The sequence below is a fragment of the Rhyacophila brunnea genome, unplaced genomic scaffold (assembly GCF_057557595.1).
Source record: "Rhyacophila brunnea isolate RB1 unplaced genomic scaffold, BYU_Rbru_1.0 scaffold_2, whole genome shotgun sequence".
In the NCBI taxonomy this organism is placed as follows: Eukaryota; Metazoa; Arthropoda; class Insecta; order Trichoptera; family Rhyacophilidae; genus Rhyacophila; species Rhyacophila brunnea.
In genome coordinates, this window is record NW_028232859.1 from 41,142,266 (window position 1) to 41,164,693 (window position 22,428).

The 22,428-nt window shown below is 30.8% G+C and overlaps 1 protein-coding gene across 1 annotated transcript in view; it reads left to right on the plus strand.

The window, feature by feature from the left end:
- Positions 1–2,362: 2,362 nt before the first annotated feature.
- LOC147072330 (uncharacterized) overlaps positions 2,363–22,428 on the plus strand; it is a 184,180-nt gene continuing 164,114 nt past the window's right edge. Inside the window, exon 1 of the mRNA XM_085947453.1 lies at positions 2,363–2,749. The gene's annotated coding sequence lies outside the window, so the exon portion shown is untranslated. The remainder of the gene's footprint in view (positions 2,750–22,428) is intronic.

Here is a 22,428-nt window from a genome sequence, read left to right on the forward strand (position 1 = left end):
TGCTTATTTCTTTAAAAGTTAAAAGCGGTTTAATCATAATATGTAACCATTTTTTGGAAATTATTCCCGAGCTACGTAATATTTTTTTTAACTAACTAGTAGTTATAAAAACAAGCGACTTACGCATCGGCTTTTAATGTCATCGTTCCCAGGTACGAAACTTGGGTTTGAGAAATACGCATATTATTTTTCAATATGTATTTGGAGTAATTAAGTAACTAACAAATATTTATACAAAAATCTGTTAATATAAACCTCCACTCTGTAGAGCTCCATATGATCTTATTAGAATATGTGGGTCTATTCTATGCTTATCGACCGCTAAAGTGATTAAGTGATAAATATTATCAAGCTTAGGGTAGGTTTGTATCAAAATATTAGCACTTATTGTAACAATTACACGAAGTTGGTTTTTATTGTTGCAATAAGTGCTAATGTTTTGATACAAACCTACCCTAAGTTTGATACTATTTATCAATTTAGTGTTCGATAAGTATAGAATAGACCCACTGAAATGGCCAAAAAATAAAAATAGTATAAATCAATCAATCAAAATAGGTATTAACGAAGGAGGTTGTTTCAATTCATGTTGAGTTATATATCAGATATAAATTATCGTATTAAGCCAATAAATCCACCCTAATACAAACATTGTGGGTAAAGTTAGTGTATACTATAAATTTAGTTAAATCCTGTCTATTAATATCTTTTCACCGAGAAAGCTAACAGTTATTAATCAGTAGAACGGTTTAATTCGTTTGAATGGGGACATGATTTTTTTTATCATTAGGTATAATACATTATTTCAAATATAGTCTGTAGGTACAAATTAAAAATTCTTATATTAAGCATGAAAAGTATGTTTTACCAATAAAAAGAACTCTCTGAAAAGTTTTCCAAGGCTTTCTTACGAACAAAATTTCAAGAAATGAACATTTTTGAAAGTTAAATAAAACTTTACAATAAATGAAACTCGATTCATTAGCATGGAAAAATTTGCATATTTCCATTTGCCTGAAAAACCTCCGAAGAAATATTATACAATTCGTTTGCCATTTACTTACTATCTGTAAAACGAAAACTTTAATAATAATATCTCTACGGCGAATGAGTAGCATTATTCTTTGGTAATTTGCAATAAAAATGCAGCTTTAAATGCAAATGTAAGCAATTAGTATTCTTTACGCTGTAAAAAATACACTTCTTCAGTGGCTGGCGGAAAACTGAAATCGACAATTTGATTAAGTGAAAGTTAAAACTGCTCCCTTAGATAGGGGAGTTTTCGCCATTTTATGCATTCTAGCGCTATAGTCGTAAATCTGCATATCCTGAAAATTAAAATACCCTAAATTATATCTTAGTAATTTATCTTTACTTTATACCTACTCAGCATATTACCAAAAACCGTGTTGTTTAACATTTTTTTTTATGTGTGAAGAATAACAAGTGATACCTACATTAGATTTAATGAGTTAAGTATATAATATTATTTATTCTTTAGTTGATAAAGGAAACATACGTTTGGTATTACTCTATTTTTATTTTTACTGACAGAATATAAAACAAAACTTACTAAACTATGTTATATGGTATAAAAGGTAAATCAATATTCCACATTTAATTTCCAGAATAATCAATAAACTGCCACCTTTTTTTTGCTATCATAGTATATTTTACATATTACAGTAGGTATTTTTATATCTTGTAAGAGCCTTATTTTTGTTATAGATATTAATATTTTAAAATGCCCATCAGGTATATTTTAAATATGCGTTGTCTACTAGTGGATATTATTAAAACAAAGATTTAAGAGTTTTTATTATGTCTCTATGAAGTAAATTGAAAGCATGCATATCTAAATCATAAATACAATTTTATATAAGTTTAAATTATTTATTTTTTAATATTTTATTAATCAATCTTTAATAATCATCTCACTATACAATTGATTCACTATAGCATGTTTCACAGGTTTTATAACCTATAAAACTATATCGATATTTATTTGTACATTGACTGCCGCGTAGAAGAACATTCAAAGATAAAGGCTCTCTGAAACATCTGGTTCCATTCCATCTGGCGTAGCCTTTCTTGCCATCTAAGAAAGCTTGCCAGTCGACAAAGATATAATAAATCAAACCTACACTAAAAAGGAAACGAAGGCTAACGAAGAACGAGACTTCAAAACCGGAGCAAAGTAAGTTAAGTCTACGCGTCTCTCATTGTACTACCCTATACATATAAATTCGAGATCGGCTGAAATCGTAGAGACGTCTACGAACCCGAGCTTTCGGAGAGTCGTAGGTATATTTAGAAAAGCGTGCGCGATACGACCGGCAGTGCAAGCTCGGCCGTCGAGCTGAAAGGACTAGGCGAGGTAGCCGATGCTCACCGATATCAAAATACTTACGATCGCGGTGTACACATACAAATACTCTGTATATATTTCATTTGAAACGCTATAAATTCATCATCCCCCGTTCATACGATCGCAAAAACCGTGAGCCATGGATTGTTTTGGATAATTCGCGATAGTGATTTCGATAATCGCTCAGGTTGAAACATTTATGCAATGCAACTTTTGTGATTAAGTGCCTAGTTGGAAATTCAAAATCGATTGTGCAAACACAAATAAAACTGCAGTGGGTTTGATAAATAATTTAGTGATGCTCCGATGACTGTTGTCTTCATCTACTATTGACTTATTCAGTGAGCTAGCCATCTCAAGGCTCCAGGAAATCGTTGCAAGGTAAGTGCAGTAATTTGCATGTTGTCGGCGTTGCACTTATAAAAAAATGAACCGTATAAATAAGAAATCTTACCGATTATAAACATTTGTAATTATCACAACAATATAATGTTTACAAAGGACTCATTTTCAACACTATGTTTACGTTTGCCACTAATAAAACTTTATTATTAAATTTTATGAATTAAAAAAAAATAACACCAGGAAGTGTTTTATTCATTAGGATTAAAATCAATTTATTTCATTGACAAATAAATACATTCGTAATTATATAGGTACATACAGATTTAGGTAAATTATAGGTATGTCTACTTATCATCTTTTATAATAAATATTAATTTTAAAATCATTTTGAAGATATTGTCAAATTATTCTTACAAGTGTATTATATATAATTACGCGATATAAAGATATGACGTACAGAAAGTAGGGCTGAGCTGCAAGCAAAAAAGAATATTTCTGGTGTATGTTATAGTAATTCTTTATTTAAAGGGATTTTTACCATGTTGCGATAATTAAATAGACATTATAAATTATCTTTTCGTACTTCTACATTCTCAATAACTATGGTTTAAAATGGTCCTATATTTTAACGATTAATTAGAATCTATACATCATTGGGTGTAAACTTTTGGGCCGAAAAGATTAATTGTGTCTAGTCATAGATAATTGTTTATATAAGTAATAAAAATGACTTTATTGATGCTTACGGGCCGCACAAAGTTGTGTTTTTGCTAATTACTTTTCAAATGCAAATTAACATGTTAATTACAAAATTAATTAAAAGGGCCCGTAAGCACTGTGTTAATTTGAATGGTTATTGATAGAAGACGATTATTAACAAAGTATTTTTTAAATATACAATTATCACGTTCATGAAAAATCGTCCGTTATCAGTTATCACACATCATTATTTGTATAGTTTTTTTCTCTCTTCAGTCGGCACTAATATACGACCAGCTAATATATATTATTCTATATTCTATCAATATACCTAAGTCTGTTAACTAGAATTCTGCAACTATACACTAATATCGTATACATATTATATACGGATTCATTCTTCTAACACGATTAATATAATATATCACGCACAATGGGGGTGATCGTTTTAAAAAAAATAATCTCGTAACTGATTCACATTTTTTGATGCATACAAATATTATAGCTTTTGACTGTGTATAAAAAATACACGTTGTTTGTTTTCTTATATGTTTGATCCAGATCATGAATCCATTAGTATGGACGAATGGCTAACGACAATTTCTTGTATAAGCCTCCTTATAATAATATGTATGTTAGAAAATGTCATACCATATTATTAGACCCTTAATTTTTATTTACTGGAACCTCGAATCGATGGTTTCAATACCCGAAGTAAAAATTATGTTTCAAAAATTGTCGTTGGAATGACATTTTTATCATTCAGCGGGGAGCAATATATTGGCTTTCAATCAACTGCAGAGAGAGCCCAATTCATTATTTCGCAAATGCGACTGTCAGTGAAATGTCACTGTTGCAAATTCTTTGATGTTTTCCAATCAAAAATGCATTTTTCGCAGCCGGATTTGAAACGTCAGCATATTGATGTGCGTTTAATTAAATGAATGGAAATGATTATACTGTATTGGATTCACTCACTTTGTGATTGTGATTTTTTAAAAATAATTAATTGTAGTAGGTCTATGTAGTTGTATTGTCAGCATTTTAATAACGCATTTAAAATATTACTAAACTTAACACGTCTACATTACAAAACAATTGCATATTTTTTTTAAATAAAAAAATATTTAATTTTTTATTAGTTTCAAAATTATCTTGCAATGGCATGTAATAATTGATGGGATATTAAGAATTATATACATACCTACTTATTATTTTTAATTATTATAATCTGTATTAACGGTATCGCTTATTTATGTCATAATCACATGTTATTTATGCTTAACTGTATGTACCTAATAGTAGTGTGATAAAAATGAATATATTATTATGTAGGTAATTAAAAAAAGCAATAACATGAACGGTGTTTAATTATTGAAAAATAATTAAAAACGTAGTATGTAGATGTGAAACCTACCTAATAGATTTTTTTGTTGTTATTAAGTAACTAACTACATATTATTTTATAAAAACAGAGGAAAAGGAAAAATACTACACTACTTGAAGTAAAAGTAGGTATCCTGACTATTTATATTTAAATGGCAATTGGTTGTTAGCCATTCATTCGACTTTTTCAGGCCGTGAACACATAACCGTGAGGCTTAAATTTATGCACCATCGATCAAGAAGCAATTCAGCCGAATTTTACTCAATGGTTGGCGCCAAATGTACTCTTCGCCTATGTGTCCTTTAATAATAAAACGTACCTACTCTAATAGTATATTTCATGTCAACATTTTTTTTCATCATCCATTACGATATAATCATAAAACTAATTTAGCATAATAGTTTATATTTAAAAATGTATTAATATTAATATCGTAGTCATGATATTATTATCAATATTTACGTATCTGTAGAGATATTTTATTACATAGGAATATTCATCAAAAATATTTTTACAAACTGCTATTTTAGTGCTATTTTTACATATTTTATGTCTGAGATATCGTGAAAATAATCTGTCACTATCACAAAAATAACTCTTTAATAAAAAAGCCTTCGTGGATAAAATATTATCTTGGTTTATTATATTAAAAATCGTATGATACTAGAAAATATTATATACCTTACTTTATTTATGTATATATTTGTAAGTATATGATAGTTACTAAGGTTTTTAATTCCAGAATCCTGAAATTCCAGTAGATTTGTTTATTTAAAAAAAATGTGAACAAAGAAAGAATTATAACTAAAAGAAAATTGTGAATATTGTTAATATCTCATTAAATCAACCAGTCAAAATATTCCATACATAACTCTTCTTTATAATTTATTCACGTCCTTATTATTAATATGAAAATTACATTCACAATTTGACAGTTTACTAGTCGGTCATTTTCATAATAGATATTTTTTGCACAATTTAAAATACTGTGGAAATATCTATTCTCTTTTGTTATTAAATAATGGATGATAGCTTAAAAATTTCAAATCATTATATTTTGTAATTCTTGACATACCTATTTATATGTGATTATTTCGAAAGATCAGAGAAAAATGTATAATTATTATTGTATTTTTACGTAATAAATCATAAAATTATTTTATTATATTGTTAAAATACATTCAGTGTTGACCAGTTAATAACTTTTTAATTACCACATTTAAATATCATTTCAATTATATCTAATGACCAACTACTGCAAACGCGCCAGTCGCGTTGTGAGCATTAAATCAGTGAAGAAGAGTGTCTATTAGAAGCAGGTAAGCAATGGGTAGTTGATAAAAAGTCCAAGTTTGGATATTCATATTTAATCGCATTGGAGTTGAATTTTGTTTTCTCTTCAGTATTTTACTGATAAACGTATTGTCAATATGTAATTATCTGCTTGCGTTTTTTTGCATATTATTTTTATTAAAGATTATAACATTTTTATAATTCACAAATTATATTATAAGTACTTATAATAATCAGCATATTTTTGCATTATGGTACCCAACTAAAATAATATGTTTAAAAAATGATATATCATGCATTCTTTAATAATTAATTTATTCAGAATAAATGATTGCAGCTGTTTAAAAAATTCACTGAAGGAAAACTGTTTTTTTTATACAATTCTCTATGTGCAAAATATAGTTACGTGTTTCTGCTGGTTATTCGACAAGCTGTTCGAAAGGCGTTGACGTTTTCTATACAAACGGATATTATTTTATGATGACACGACCGTCTACCAAACATTTTAACTCATCAAATAGGCTTGTAATATACCAGATATCATAGAGATGTGCATAATATATTTTTTTAATTTGCATTATTTACGGTAACTAAACACATTTATTTAGAAATTAACATAACTGATAAATTGTAAAATCGTTTACCTTGTCTTGGCCACGTTTGTTATTAAATAGTGTAAGGTAAGAGTTAGATAATCACTTAGGAATAAGTCTTCGCCACTGGTTTATAAGCATTATAAAACTGAAAAAATGGGCAAAATGTCATATTATATTTTCACCAATTCAGGAATCGAAATTGGAAATACTAATCCCTAAATCCCGGGATTGAAAATTCTTTGTGATATGGCAATCCTAAATTTATTCGTAATTTGGTTCGTATCGACAACGACTTCCTGCTATGAATATCTTTATCGTATAAAATACATCCCCTTCTTTTCATATCAATATTTCTCGATGGCAAATATATTGCGAGAGGAGCGGCAGTACAGATAGCTTCACATCACGTTATGTTGGAAAAAGCTCTGACTCGGTGAAATGATATGGAAAAAAATTAATGGGCCCTGTGTGTGGCTGTTGGTTTAGAATTATTTCCTTCCTTTCGTAGTGAATTTCGCTTCGCACATAGTTTATAAAGAAGGAATATTTATTTAATAAAGCCCACGAAGAATGAATCAATGTGTACTTAAGTGATTACACATTATTTTATATGTACATATAACTCAAATTTTTCTACGCTAACTAAATCAGTAGGTAGTCTAATAAAAAAATCATGTATATGGGCAAACCTAAAAATAGGTTAAGGCTGGTAGTATAGCGAATGAATAGCTGAAAATTATTAAGCATTGCATTCATGTTATTAACAAAGAGTTTTATCTAGGTACAGTAGCGTAGTTAGTAAAACACTTTGGTGATTCCACCCCACGCGTTGAAACAATAAAATATGTTGATTTTTCAACGTGTGTTTCATTAAAAATGAATGATTTAATGGGTTGGGCGAATGCCTATCAACTATTTTCTGTAACAAAAACGAACGTAGTTATGCAGAATGTAGCCAGTCCACAATAATGTCGAGTTGAGATAATGGCACTTTAGTAACAACATGATTATTAAAAATGTATGTAAAATGTCAAATTGTAAATAGTATTTTATTTCAAGAATAATTTTTTTGCAGCTTGGTTATTTTCAGCAGAATATAGAGAAAACCTTCTCGCATCTGATCTATATCATATATCATTTTTTTTGTGGACTGGCTACTTTCTGCATAACTATGTCCAAACGTATGTTGATAATATTATAATCTCCACCTCGTAGAGGCCCTATATACACTCTTTAGAGAGCTCTGACTCCATTGCATCTAACGTCTAATGTAACCTATTGTGTACAAAATAACCATTGCCAAATTCGTTCGAACTGGTCCTGATCGTTATAGCCTTTATATAAATTATGTATCTATCTACTATATTATTATATACGCCCATGGTGGCCGAGTGGATACACGCTAGGCATATAATGGCGTGAGTCCCTGGTTCGAATCCCGGGCCTGAAAAATTAACATAAGTTGAGCAAGTGGCTAATATTTTATTTGAAAAAAAGAACTGTTAATAAAACCTCCACTCTGTGGAGTTCATATAATCTTCTTATGATCGAACATCACTTAACGAATTTTCAAAAATATGTCGTATGTGTTCATCTCTTAAACTTGTCTTGAATAATCTATTTTTTATTCGACAAATAATTTATAAGGTTGAGAATGTAACTTTTTTTTTATTGAAAACTACTTTATTAAATTATTAGCAATTACAAATACGTTATAAATAAAATTTGAAGAGATCTTGACACCGTTTAGTAATAATTGTTAAGGTAATTGATATCTTGATATAAAACACAAAAGGCGCAATTTTTTAAACGCTTAAACATGTAAAAACTACTAGTACAAGCACGTGGTTCCATTGGTAAAGCACATAGGCGCGAATGCAGTGGATACAGGTTCGAGTCCCGTCGGACGTCGTATTTTTTTTAAAGACTTTTTCTGACGTGGGTAATAAATATCTGAGGCGTTTTCAAATTTAGTCTTAAATTCAACATAACTTTTTCATTTGTTTAATTGAGGTATTTTTCTCTGACGATCCAAAATTATATATTGATGTTTATTACTTGGTATTTAAAAAGGTACGTGTCATACAAGCATAATAAAAATAAATATATTGGTATGAATATACCGAATTTCGTATTTCGTAGTTTGTAGTACGAGTCTAGTTACATACAATATTCTACAGCATTGACAATAATAATGTTTAACGCCACAATACCTAACCTACGAGGGTACCGATTACAGTAGGTAGTAAAAGGCTCGAAAAAATCATATGAACGTATTGTGCTATCACCGAAAATCAAATTCAGCACCTGTTATGGGTAGCCAGTGCCTGATTAAGTATAGATGTTACATAAAGCTTAGATAATATTCAGTGTAGTTCCCATGTTATGAATAGAATGTTTATAAATTTTAATTCAAAGCTTATAGTTTTTTAAGTAAAAGAGGTATCTACTTATACGAGTATGTTACTTGTAACCGCACTTTTAATATTCGATCAACTAATTATTCTTTTTTTGAAAATTTAAAACAACTGAACATAAATGTAATAAAACTATTCACAGTAAAGTTGTATTAATGTTATAATATATGGTATTGAGTTATTGACAAATGTGTCTTGATGAAAGTTCAATTAAATAATAGTTTCACCAACTTTCGAATAGGTATCCTCAATAGTTATGGCGAACTCGATTTGTAAATCTTGAAATCCCGCCAAATAATTCAACGTCAAGCTTCGAATCGCGTTGATATTGTTCTCGCGATATCAATTCATCTCCAAACAGTTACAAACTGTGTCATGTGATCTTAAATTAGTTTGTTTTATGTGAGGAATATTTCGAGTCGAGCCATTGTCAATTTGCCAAGAGGTGTTAGCTACGGTATCCTATTATTCCCGGCAATCTTGTTTTATCTTATTTAATTCGCTCCATTGTTTATGATACATCATTAAGTTAGAACGCGTCAGCGCGAAGTTACTTTCGAGAGAATTCAGGTTTATTGCTGGAATAAATAAAATGATCGCTCACAATACTCTATTATTGCTAACTTTACTTTAGCCGCATGCATAGTAAACATAAGATTTAACCTATTATTACTGGCAAAAATCGTAGACGATGATTTTATTTGGTGCAGATTATAGAATTGATTCGAGAAAATGTTTAAAGGGGGCCTCGAAACTGTTCAAATCAGTCATATATCGTTAATAAACCATTTATTTTATTCAACGAATAATTCACATTATTTTGAGAATTAACATTCCATATACCTATTGAACATGCATAACTTGAAAATACCTCAGATATATACCCACTAGTCCATAAACACCATTGATACATAATAATAACGCCATTTGAATAGCATTTCATGTATGAACTACTAGTTTAAATTGTTGCAATTAGGTAGGAGGCTCGTAGCATAATTGGTTAATGCACAGCTGGCGCGCCAGTAGTTATACGGGTTCAAATCCCATCGAGCATCGTATTTTTTTCAAATATGATTTTTTGTAGTGGGTAATAATTATATCTGAGGTGTTTTCCAGTTATCTATGTTTAATATACATATTATGGAATGTTACATTCTCAAAATCTTGTGAATTATTCGTTGAATATAAATGGTTTATTAAAAGCTGTTAGAAAGTTCAAGTAGACGTTATAACTAAAAAATATTTGGCGAGAGCCGGGCGTCGATTAGTAATTAAGGTACCTACTTAATTAAATATTCCTCGATTTAATACATAACAACCGTTAGTCAATAATAACGCAATTTGGTAAGCATTCCAATTGTATGACCTACTAGCTTAAATTATCGCAATTAAATAGGTGACTCGTAGCATATTGGGTAAATGCACAGTTGGCGCGATACCAGTGGTTATACGGGTTCAAATCCCGTCGAGCATCGTATTTTTTATATGGGGTATATATCTAAGGTGTTTTCAAGTTATGTATGTTCAATATATTATTAAATTACACCTAACAAGATCCCATCAAGATCCGTATTTCTAACAAATTGAGGAAAAAACTTTTTCCAAAATATATCGAATCTATTGCTAGTGAGCCGTAACTGTGATCGTTGCAGATACTGGGACTAGTGATGCTAACTAATTGGTTCGCAAGCCTAATAAATAATTAGTTCGCATCTAGTGTTAGTTGCAGTACTTATTTGGTACGGTTACAGTTAAGTCTTGCTAATAAGTACCCGGCTTAACAAATACGTACCTACCTACTTATAAACAAAAATACATCACTAATAGATCCACCAGTATAAGTTGTCTGCCGAGTGAGGGCGCCACATGCTAACATTTGACATAATATTATTGTCATTCAATACATTTTATACGGTGATAAGCTTAGTTCTAAATTCGAACACCTGACGATTTATGATGGTATATCTATGTGGTATCACTGTAATCTTCAATAATAATAATTTTTAGTTACAGTATGTGATTCCAGGAAAGAGATACATTGATATGTCTACTAGTTACATTGGTAGCTATGTTTTTTATTTTATTTTATTTTTTATCGAGGGGTGGAGAATCAGAATCAGTTAGTTCATCGAGCATTAATGTATCTAATTACATCATTGAGCGTATGAGCCGATACGTTATTATAATCATATTGTCAAAAAACCTTCTTTCAAAATATTACCATTTTCGTTAAGTTTTGATGTGCTTAAATAATTTTGAAGATTTATTTCAGAATTGAATATAAATGGCACCAACTAACACCAATTATCAGATTTTTATAAACATACAGTACAGGCGTCATGCTCGATAATTTTGTTATGAAACAAGATATAGTGAGAGGAGGCGGAAAACGCGAAAGAAAAGAAAGCTTTGCATAACCATAATAATTATAATCATATTTTAACCATGCGCACTATAAAAAAATTGTATCTGCGCATATTCACTTACATATTAGGTTTTTATTGTGTAAGACGTAAAAACAATATCTAAGATTGCTGTATATTAATCAAAATACCTAATAACATAAAATATTTGTTTATGAAAAACATTTTAAGGGCTCGTTATTAAATTTATTGACATACACTTTGGTAATTAATATAAATCTTCATAGCTGTTAAATAAAAAAATATTATATTCAATGGTATATAGGTACTTTCGGTAGAAAAGCCCGTGCCAATCCAACAATGATTAACAAAAAACTAGGGATTATTTTGAAAACGTACACAAGCATTTAATAAATAAAGTATGCACCTATATGATTCGTTTACTACATGTCTGAGGACTCTCACGCCAAAACAATCTAAATCACTAAAAATTACATTTTACAATGCTCCTAAATAAATTCTACTTTACTGAAGTAATTTACATATTTTAGATCAGGGGTTCTTAACCTTTTTTCGGTAGCGGGCGCATTTGAGATTTGGGATAATAGTGGCGGGCGCACATCGGATTTAATTTATAATAAAGCATTTATTTTCTAGTTTGACATTAGAAGATTTGTATTACGTTTTCTCTAATCATTTTTTTGATTGTTCTGTCTCATTTCCTACCAGATAGTTAATATTATTGTAAATTAAATAAAGCTATAATTTTCATTATATATTTATTTATTTATTGTCTTTCTACCTTTCTAAATAAGGTTTTTTTCAAATACAAAAAAATTATCCAGAAAAATTATTTATTTTTAATTATGTAAGTACTTATTACATAATTATTAGTATTATCAAAAATTAAAGTATAATACCTGCCACTAATAATTAAAATATATAAGTACAGAAATTATTTTAGTACCTACTAATAGAACAACATATATTAAAAGCTGTAAATGATGTGTACCTACACGTTTTCGGACGTATTATTTTTTTGTACTCCGTATGAAAATAAATATATCTAAAAATGATACAATGGACCTAAAATGACACATAATTTTCAGACGTTAAAATGTTTTGCTGATCCTTTATTTTTGTTTTGAATGCGGGTAAAGCATTTTTAATTACACAACGCTTCCGGAAATTGTCATTTTAATCCGTATTTTCACTTAACCGTTTTTTATACAGCGTCCCATTTTCATGGCTTATTATCTGTCAGATTTAAAATTAGCTAGAATAAAGGCTCTGCGAAAAAGTGTCACAAATATAACACAGGAATATATACGCTAGCTGATAAAAAATTTACGCTCGCAGGTGGCTATGGAGACCGTGTCACGAGCCTTTCCTACCGATACAGCCCTTCTCTTTAATCTTCATGTCATATCAAAAGAACTGCCACTCATAATTAGATCAAAGTAACGTCAAGGTATATCCACACATCTAAGTATACATGCACACGGGTCCAGTAAACAGCTAGGTATGTGACAGAGTGAATTATGACGGAATAAATACGGCCCATGAAACCGTCGGTAAAAGACAATGGATACACATACCTACACCTACCTACTTATAGATTTTTTTACTTCGCCTATTTTACAATATCTCTTCTATTTACTTCTTGTAAATTGAGGGATATAGGGAACAATCGGTTCTAGTTCAAAACCAATATTTCGAATATAATAAAATTTTATTTTTAATTTTTTTTTCAGGCATTTTTTTGTAATCTATAATGACTGTAATATTATGGTGTTTAATTGTATAATATTTAGTTTATGTATTAGCATAGTATTATATTTTGGAATTATTAAAAAAGTTTGCATGGGTCATTGTTCAATCTTTTGAATGGTTATTTGAGAATGTGTGACTAAAAAAGCAAAAATTGTGACTTGGACCGATCTGAAACATTCTTAACAGCTTCTGCTACAGTATAAAATGAAAAATAAATAATAATTACAAGATAAAAAGAACTTTTTATATACCACGTTTTTAAATTTTCTGTTGAATCATATAAACTTGACAATTCTATGCGTTAATAATTTAGGACACATGAGGCAATTGTCAATAAATCATTTTTTTGCTATTTTGCACCAAACAAAATATATAGAATATTGAAATGTCATTTTGATTTCCATAGTAACGCACATATATATTAATAATTTAGTTGCTTTGACCACCCACTTAGCAACCAATAATAGTGGATTGGATTACGGATTTCTTCCGAAGTAACTTTTCATACAAAACAGAATTAACTGAAAATGAATTCAATTCTACTTAAAGATTGCTAAAAGTATTAAAAGAATGCATTGGCATCGTGTTTTGATATATTCTAAAAGTTTCAAATGTCTAGCTAGTCGGGAAGTTAGTTAAAAATCGATTGCAAGATTTGTACTGGATAAACAACCACCGTATAAGTAAGAAGACGAGCTAATAAAAACGTTGTAATAAAAAATAAGAACATTTGATATCAAAACAAAGATTTGAATAAATATTTACTCATCCCTGTCACGTTAGCATTGACGCCATTTCCCTCAGTTTATTACCTCATCCCGCTTTCCTGCCATGTGAGACCTGCAACACGTAAATCGTTTATGTAGCATAGTAACAGGAAGAGCGAGGATCGGTCACACAATGAAGAGTAACCAGTCAGCGCACGAGGTCAAGTATTTGCAACGTGGTCGCACCAGTGTACCTTTAAGATTTTCTAAACTAAAAAATTGATAGATTGGGTCTTTGTAAGATACCATGTACAACCACTAAACACGATGACAGATAACGTTGCATATGCGTTTGACAATAATTTGTTTTTAATAACTATTTCTTTTATTCAACGAATAAGACACAAGATTTGAGGATGTAACATTATAATATAATATACTGAATATAGATAATTTGAAAACATCTCATGCATATACACACTAAAAAAATCATTTTGTAGAAAAAAATACAGCAGTCGACGGGACTTGAGCCTGTATCTGCTAGATTCGCGCCAGTATGCTTTTCCAATTCGAGGGCTTAGTGTCAAACAACACTATCTACAAAAGTGCAACTTTACAGGAGAGCCAAAAATCGTTATTTTAGATTCTTGTAACTTAACAAGGGAAATGTTTATTTAAAACATAATGTTAATATTTTATAATTCATTGTGTATTGTACATTTATCTTGCTTATGATGTTAAAATTTATAGGGATAGTTTTAAAAAAATATGAAAACAAGGATAACTTATGTAATTAGCGTTAAACTTTACTGACGATTTAATAAGAAATTAGAAAAGATTGACATAACGTTGTTTGACTATCATGTAGCCGTAAATGTAAAATAACGTTATCTCAAAAAAAAAAAAAAACACTTTTTTGTAGATAACGTTGTCTGACTTTAAGCACTCGAATTAAGCTTAGGTAATCTTATTGAATCACGTCAATTTGTGAGTGATCCGCAACGTTGGTTAGTAATTAAGAAATTAACTGATAACTACCTTAATTGTTTAATATGTTAAAACCGATAGCCAACATTATAACGCAATACGATAAAGATTTCATATAACAAGCACTAGTTTAATAGTTAAATTATTAATTATTAATTAGTAGCTTAATTGGAAAAGCATACTTGCGCGATTCCAGCAGATACAGTTTCAAGTCCCGTCGGGTGTCGTATTTTTTCTACAAGATGTTTTTTTTCTAATGTGTATATGCATGAGATGTTTTCAAATTATGTATATTCAATAATTGGTTTGTTTTAAACACAAATTAATAGAGGTCTTATAATGCTGCTTTTTTTTGCATTTAACTATAGTTTAATCTCAATACTCAATCTTAGGGGTAAATATATATTTAATTATATATTGTGGTTGAGCTTTTTAAGTGGACTGTAATTATTTTGTAGGAAGATGAGGAGGTCGGATCTAAGGGAGGGGGCGATGGAACAGAGTGCCAGACACCGATCGTTGTGATGATGTATGATGGCTCCGTGGTCTGGTTTCAACTTTCGCTCGCGCGGTATTGTTGTTTTGGGTCACCCGGTTCGTAAACTAACGCATTTTGTGACACAGTTTTATGTATTTTATGTGAGGATGTATGAATGATGATGATAGATTCTGAATGAGTCTGTATTTATTGAGTCAACCACTTAAGCGATGGAAAGCTATTAGAAGCCCGCTCACGCCCGCTATCGAGATGCAACTCAATGTTCTTTGTCTCTCATGATCCATAATTGCTTATTGATTACTTGGTAACAATAAGACTGGGGATTAGGAGGTGGGTGAGAAGATAAGGAGTGGAATGGAATGGGCATATAAATGGCCCAACCATATTGGTTTATATAATATTATATACCTAGTTAGGTAATGAATAATGTAGAAAGTGTGTATCTAACAATAATTAAAACAAATATTATAGAAGGAATAAAGCAACCGTAAAAGTTTTGCATACCTCAAACGTATTATTACAAAGACTTTCTCGCATTTGATATTACCGTTTAAAAAAACTTCCCTCGGAATGATTACAAAACTGGAACGAGATTTCGCAAAGCAAACCGTTTTCATAAACTTTTGAAATATTATCGTTCAAGCCGGGCCGGGAGCTTTATTGTCACCGTCCCTTATGCAAATATAAAGGTTCACTCGGATTTATTTTTATTCCCTTTAAAAGCACTTTTCCGGTACGTTAGCAGCGGTTATGTAGCGGAATTGCGGGCACGGAGAGCGTGTGTCCCAGGTATCCGGCGAACTTTTAAATCGAACAATTTCACAAAATCACTAAGTACTTACCAGTCGATGGATGCTGCGTTTGCTCGTCGACGATAACTGCTTGATATCGTGCAACTTTCAATGGGCCACTCTGCACTCGAAATAATACCGTTTATGGTGAATTCTGTACATAAATTGTTAGTATTATCGTCAGTTTTACACGTATATTAATATACATAATTATTAATTATAATTGTAATGGTTTAGTGTAATTTCCACATTTTTCAGCAGTTAGCTTGTTAAAAAGTACTTTTTCAAATAAAGTTATGATATTATTCATGGATTTGTAGTACATAAAATTCCATTTTCCTTCGTAATCAAAGCCAATGCTCTGCAGTAGGTATACAGTCTATTCATATACGAGGAATAAAATTGTTTGTTACCCACTCGCCCAAATATTGGGTCATTTTTGTGGGTTAAACAAATATTATAAAAAAATGTTGATTGTAACCATAACGCTTATAATATAAAATTCGAATTAATATGAATTACAACCTCTTAGAGTAGGGGGGGAGGGAACTGCCCGCCGGGTATTTTTTTGCGTACCGCCATCATTAATTGTACTTCTGATTACAAATAACTTTTTTATAATTTTTTAAAAAAAATATTGACAATAGATTAAAATTTGTTTAGCAATAGTACGCGATCCATTTTCAATAGATATTGATAGTGTACCGACAGAGATACAACTTGAGATTATTGAGCTGCAGTGTGACACTGATTTAAGAGAATTGCATCGTCGTGAAGAAATCTCCAAATTTTACAATGCACTTAATTCAGACAAATTCGACCAACCTAAAAGATTATGCAAGAAAAATGTTCGTTATTTTTGGATCAACCTATATATGTGAACAAACATTTTCGATCATGAACCTCAATAAAAATTCTTTACGATCAAATATCTCCGATGTTTTCCAGCAGTTTTGAGAATATCAACTACAAAATTAACACCTGAATTTAAAAAAAATGTTAAAAAATGTACAACAGTTTCATTCTTTTCATTAATTTTTTTGTAATGTTTATTTTTCGTGATAATAAATAGTGTATATCTAAAAATGGTATTTTACTTGCGACCCGCCGCTCATTTTAAATTCTTGAATTTGGCCCTCCATCCAAAAAGTTTGCCGCCCCCTGTCTTAGAGCGTTTTTAGCAATTTGGGTACCACTTTAGATACATTCAAGCATGTTCTACATAATAATATAAATAAATATACCTACCTACAATTGATAAAAATACAACTAAGCATAATATTTATATAGGTAGGTATGTAGGTACTAACATAATTATGTAGCTAAATACAATTATTACAATAGTATAATATTAATGATATTATGAATTTCCACACAGTCAAAATCTCGCCCTTAGGGAGAGTTAGATTTGTGTACCCGTTCATTTTTAGTCTCAAATTGTATGCAAATTTGTCAGGTAAGTTAGTAGACCTAGCTATTTTGTTATTTGTGCAACGCGTCATGCGTTAACGGGTTTAGAGGCTCCTTTCAAAGAAATCCTGTGTCATAAACCTCCATTGAGTATTAAAATACAAAAAATAGGATAGATTGTCACGACTTTTAATGGTTCCATTATTCTTTTAACTAATATCTGCATCATGGAAAACCACTTCTTTTCTAACATACTATTCGTATTAGTTCCTTTATTTGCCACCGTTTATAATTGGGCGCTTACAAGCAACGCATGACCTGCCTACCACAAGGGACGTCACTGCTTCCACCTATTTAGTTTATAGTTTATTTATGGCTACTTTATTTATAGCACCATTAATGTGTTGATAAATAAACAGCTTGTCCTTGGTTATTATTATCATCTGTTGCTTACAGGAAGGTATGAATGTGATTTACTTACTGTAGTTGGTTGGTTACTGTTTTTAATAATTTAACAAATGAATACATACTAATGGATAACATAAAGATGTATAGGGTTGGGTATATCTTTCACATTTTACTCACAACACAGGTCTGCGAATTGAACGAGACCTGATAACGACATAATCTTAAATTTATTTGTCTCATTGACTTTGCTCGTTATGGTCACGTCCCTACTGGCTTCATGTAGGTATTCCTCTTAACGTGTTAATATTCTTATTAAATAAACTTCTTTCTAAAGGCTCGAACGTAGTACAAAATAGTAAATTGCGTTTTTTGTCGATTTAACCTGGCCCAACACTACCATACACCAAAAAATATACAAAATAGATGCGCGAACTTGTTAAATAAATTTAAAAAAACACAGTTACAATACACTCCCAAACAATTTTACTCTAGATTAATATTGATACCAAAAACTTACACTAACTGATACTATGGACTTAGATTAATATACTTAATTAATAAGGTTACGAATATAGCATTCTATTTGTCAGCATATATTGGATAGTCCGGCGTTAAAATTCTGTATAGGTACCTACTTAAAAGTATGACATCAAACTTCATATCAATTAAAATATTTCTTTGGGACCAAGATGAGTGTTCATGAATTAATATTTTCTCATTATAATGTAGTGTTAACAATCCACGTGGTTTTAGTAAAAAATGGTTTATTTATTATTGTTAGCGTGATTGGAAAATACAAAGAATGACTAATTGTAACAAATGTACACAATATTTAATGTGTTTCTGTATTGGTATATTATAAACATGTTTTGGCCGTCCCAACACCTGCTGACTGATCAACTTCGCCAAAAATACGTGGTAGCGTAGAACCGTCGAACGAGAAGAGTGAACAGCTAGGTGATGACTAACCCAGCAGTCGTGTTTGTATACACCTTCTTTACCACATTAACTATTGAGAATGGTATTGGCAATATCCTTCTGAGACATGCTAGCATTATTTATCCTCTTAAAGTAGAAAGGTTGGAGTCGGTACATAGCTCTCTATCAAATTTAATGTATTATGTTTTTACTATTTTACCTGAGACTTTCAAGGTTAATTAGTAATCAGTGGCGTATGGTCTATATATGTTACGGATGTGGCGCATGTCATAAGTCAGGGTTGGCAAACTTTTTTACGTAGGTAAGCGTGCCAAAATTTCCCAAATAATATTTTTCGACTGTCTAACGTGCCGAGCAGTTTTTAATGAGGAACAAAGTGAAAAAATAGTTTTTAAGAATGCTACTAAAAAAGTTTAAAAATTACAATTGAGTTCATGAGATTCTATTTTTCACGGTGTTTCTAGGCGAAGTGTCGCAGCGCGGCTACCACCGTCACCTGATGAGGTCTGTGCGATAATATTATTTGACGCATAAAGCCTAACCTAAGGACCGACCTATGTAATTAAATATTTACATTAAACGCTTATTCTTGAAGCGTATTTGCCTGGCATTTTTTATACAATGAGACTTTCATTTTTACATGAATTTCGTCGTTTCCGTTGACGCATTAATTGGCAAATAATATTAAAAACCGAAGAAAATACGCATGGTCATGTCGTCATTATTTTCAATATTATAAATTATTGTAGGGAATGTTTTCTCTTCAAAATAAAACATTAGCGTGCCATAAGTTCGCCATCACTGTCGTCGGTATTCATAAATATTCATAATGATAGTATAAGTATCCATAAAACTATTAAAAAATAATGACATACCAACTACCCTGTACTGTGATATGGGACTTGCTATTTCTTATATTTTTCTTGCTTTGCAGACAGTCAATGTTTAATTTCAATAAAAATACTAAAGACAGCAATATGTACTACATTCATTTGTTTTGATAACATGTGATTGAGCACTTACCTATTCAGTAGAAATAATGTATTTCTAAATTGGAATATCTTAAATATCCGTGATTTCAATATAAGATATGCTTTTGAAGAGCAGGCCTTTATCTTGACAACATTTTCTTAAGGCTATACTTCAGTTGAGGCATGGTCTAAAAATATCGTGGCTAGGCGATGCGCGGATTGTGGAAATGACGCGTGCCGAACGAAATATAATTTGTCATAAAAATCCAACATACGTCCATTTAATGTTATGTTTATTGTTATATTACTAATAATAATAGTATATTCATTGACATGTTTTCTGTTTTAACTAGGTACACACGTAAAGTCTTTTAGTCATCTTTACACGATTTAAGAATATTTTCATCCGACGCCATGACAAAACAAATCGACGTGCGCACACCTCGACGATCAGTCTCCCATTGGCGAGTCCAGGCGACGAGTGAGAAATTTCGTCGCTCCTACTGTTGAAAAATATTATTTGCCGTTTCACTGAAGTACGCTCTTAAATGACGCCAGAATTTTAAGGAAAGAATGCGGAGGAATAATACACGGCGACGAAAAAATTCGATACTTACATACCTATATGTCTATATTAAGGTTCTACAATTTGTTTCGGCTAGAGACGTGTATGGCAAAAAAAATGGTTTATTCAATTACAACCACATGAAGCATAATATTTTATCAATATTATGTAATATTCTGGCGAACAAAGGAAGCAATACAGCTATGCTATAGCTTCGGGGTTCTCTAATATTGTATTCATTTTTCTCAAAGTTTACCCCGCGTCGTGTTTGTTTCAAAGCAAAAAGGGATCCTTCGCTCCGCCTTATTCACATTCTTATACCTACTTTTTGAACTTCGACCCTATTTTAAACAGCGCGAAGAAATGCTTCGGATCAATGCTACTTATTTTTTCATACGAGCTTTCAGTGAAGAACGAACAAAATAAGTGAGAGCTTTTTTCCGGAATGCTAACAATCCGGAAAAGTTAGTTAATCACGTATTTTTACGACTTGTATAAAAATATACTTCCAATGAAACACTGCTAGGTATATACTACAAAAAGTTACTTTCGAGATATCTTAAACTACATTAGTAGATACCTACTAACTTAGTATTTTTTATTAGTACGATGGCAGTTCGCCGTTGACAAAAGATACATAATACAAATAATAATACACTATGATAGAATATTATCACTATGTTTATATTGGTTAGGTACATGTAAATTGTACGTAAAAAATTTCACCATGACAATTCGCCATGAGCTTTCTTATCGGAAAGAGATGACCGTGTACTATACGGTCTCCAATTTTATTGGATTCAATATAGAGATTAATTCAATTTTCATAGCTGATTTTGGCAAAATTAATGAATTATTCAAGAATGAAAACCTAACTTTTGCCGTGAACTTACTTATCGGAAAGAGATGACAGTATACTATACGGCCTCCAATTTTATTCGATTCAATATGAATATTAATTCAATTTTCATATGTGATTTTGGCAAAATTCATGATTTCAAGAATGGAAACCTAACCTAACCTAACAAATAATCCAGTATATCGGCTATTTTCAAAATTTGTTTGCTGCTGGCTTCCTGTAAAGTTTAAACCGAAAAAAACCGTGTTTTATTTAGACAAGAATTTTATGCCAGTACTATACGACCCAAAGAGGTTGTACGGTCTTTAATATACGGCCATATATTTCCGATACAACCTTTCACGGTTAGGTGTGATACGGCGAACTGCATAAGTGCAAGTTTCCGGACACGGTTTATATTTACCATTATGTATTTCAATTGATACTACCAATACATAGATATTTAATTATATTTTCCTACTATTTAGTGGCATTTTCTGAACTATGTTGTTTCCGATAATTTGTACGAAAGAAAATTTTGTCGAAACCGTCAAACCGTTTCACAAATAGCAGGAAAACATTCGAATTGAATGGAATATTATTATTGCTATCGATCAGCACTATGTATAAACGGTAATATAGGTACACTTATTTTAAAACCACATATCTGAGATACGACATGCATTTAAAATTTAATATAGATGTGTTCTATTTCGATTACATTATGTAAATGTATATTAAGGCTCCATATTAATTAGTCAGATGCATCGAATGTCAGCGTTATGTATAATATCTAACAAATTGGAAAAACTTTGTGTGGATAACAAGCGCAATAACAGATATCAAAACAAAAAAATAGCATGGCTACATTGCTGTTTGACTATTGGAAGATGCGTTGCAGGATTTATCTTCATCGGGGTATTTGGGTATACCCGACTCCAAGCTCCCCGGATAAAGTGTAAAGATTAAAATGGCAACTCATTTTTCTCGTCCCTACTCGTCTCTCAAAATTCATCGACTAATGACAATAATTATTGAAAAGTAATGCTTGAAAATTATTTATTTCTTTCTG